A 2,475-nucleotide genomic window follows, 5' to 3' on the forward strand; every position below is an offset into this window, starting at 1 on the left:
TTGGTGTGTCTGACTCCCATCACAAGCTCAGCTCTGTTCATGCATGCAGGCTAAAGGTCCGCTGATGAATTAGCGAGCAGCTGCAGGTTTTTCATGTTGCGCCGGAGCCGGGTCGCGGAGTGTGTGGCGGCTGCCAGCGCGCTCAGATGTGCTTGAAAAGACCCTGCGGTCACAGTAATCAGTCTCTGCTGTCCTCTGGAGTCTCTTTTGAAGTACTCTTTGCTGCTTTTCTCACTACCTCATCAAGGGTGTCAAGGGTCCAGGCTGGCTATATCCTCTTTTTTTTTTTTTTTTTTTTTTTTTTTATGAAACCATCCATGGAGGTGTTCAGGTGGCAGAGTTTTTTTCTTATTTCCTGTGCGACTCTGGGAGGTCAAGGCATGGAGAGTCACCAAAGTTTACCAGCGAGCCACATCGTTAAGCCTGTCAAGAGGCCTCGCACCTCTAAATGACTTTATTTTCTCGCAGCCTTTTGGCCTCACAGAGTTTATAAGGCTTGTGTTCAAGTCATAGATCAGTAGATTAATACTGTAGGAAACAGCTTTTCTCCACAGCATGGTGCTGATCCCTAGGGAGACTTTCCCTGATCCTCGTCTGTGTCATTGCCAGCAAATGAAAGCCCCTCAGAGCCAACGGAGCTGTGCGACTGTCAAAACTCTCCCCCGTGCAACACATGCTCATCTCCAGCCGCTGCTTTGCCATATGTTAAAGCAAAATGGAGGCAACACACTGCTGAGTTTGACATGATTTGAGCCCCAGGCAGGGGGCGGCACCAGAGATGGCGTCCTGTTGTCTCCAACATATGGCTCCTGTGGCTTTGTCTGATGGCTTCCATTGTTGTGGAGTTTCATTGTACAACACTAGACTCCAAAGGATGCGGCATCGGTTTGTTTCGAGACCCAGCAGCTTCTGCAGTGAAAGTGATTAAAAGGACCTAATGATCCTTGCCAACGTGAAACCTTTATCCGCACTCTGCTTGAAGTAAATCTCATGTGATCACTATTGAGATGTGTGTGGTTTAAAACTTCAAACAGCTATGAATCAAAGGATTAGTAAATATCTTCTAGATAACACCATTTTGTGTGAAGCAGAAATAGGACATCCAAAGCCGTGATAGAGTGTGCAGACACTCCCTTGTTTCAGCTAACAAACTGCCTCTGCTTCCCTGACAACATTAGGATGATTGTTTGCATGCAAGCGCTCTACTCTCTTCGTATTCCTGTGTGTGCCCCGCCTCGCAGAGAGGAGTGTTGCTGGGTAATGCAATCCTGGATGGCCACTACTATTAATCACTTCCTCCAGAGGAAGAGGGTTCATTAGGAAGCGATTCTCTTAATGGAGACTGGAATGGCCCGTAGTTTAAGTGGTGTAGAGTCAGGGCAGAGGAGCTAAATCCATCTGCTGCCCGGTGTCAGGTCTGAACAGGAGTGGAGGGGCCGCTCTCTGGGGTCCTGCTAAATGGCGTTATCTATGGGTGTAGGGACCACTCACATAAATAAGCCTGGAGGGGGTCCCCTATGCACAGAGCACTCCGGCTCTGCAGGTAAAAAGGAAGGCCCTGTGCTGCCATCCTCTGTTGAGTTGTGAGGATTAGATCACTTACAGGAAGGGAAATATTTAACACAGGAAATATGACAAATTAATCTCATCGGGTAATGCGGGTGTCTCAGTGACAAATGTCGACAGAATACCTGAGCAGGGCAAGTAATTATACCCAAATGAACTTGTCAGAGCTTGTAGGAGGACTATCACTCGAGTTAGTATCAGCTTTACACGGCTCGTCTGCGGGAAGATGACGGCTCCCGGCCCAGAGACAAACGAGATCCTGGAGTGCTCGTACGCTGACAAAATAATAATATGTTGCCTCTGCTGCTGCATGGCTTTCTGTTGTGCCACTTGGTCCTGACACTGCTTCAAATAACATGCAGTGAGTTTGATGTGGAGGTGAGAAAGGAACATTCTGCTGCTTAGTGGTGATGGAAAGTTGAGCAAAGCACGATTACAGCTTTGATCCATCTCTTTTCAAAACAGCAGTGGCAAACGGAGTGGCTTAAGTTGCACCTCTGCCTGTTCTGCCTCACAGCAGCCAAGTAATCCTCGACTATCCTATCTCAGCAAGGGTTACAGTTCATTTGCATTTACTGTAACGACTTTTACTCAGACAGTGAGCTGCGTGAGGTGAAAGGGACAAGTGCATGCCAGTGTTCTAAAACCAACAGGCAGTTTGTTATTGCAGTTTGGCCTATGCTGCTTATCAACATAGTTAGCTTCAGCTGACGAAGGATATTCAGATGTCTACTTAGAGGATGAAGGATTACTAGGAGTGTAACATTTATCTTCCTGTACTGTGGAGGATGGCAATATTTGTACAGTCCGTAGAATGCTCTAACTCCCAAACTCTGATGCAGACAAACTTTCTGAGTCCACACCAGAGCCAGCGAGCGATCACAACAACACCATGTACAAAGCGGAACT

Source organism: Sander lucioperca, chromosome 16, assembly GCF_008315115.2.
Source record: "Sander lucioperca isolate FBNREF2018 chromosome 16, SLUC_FBN_1.2, whole genome shotgun sequence".
Classification (NCBI taxonomy): domain Eukaryota; kingdom Metazoa; phylum Chordata; class Actinopteri; order Perciformes; family Percidae; genus Sander; species Sander lucioperca.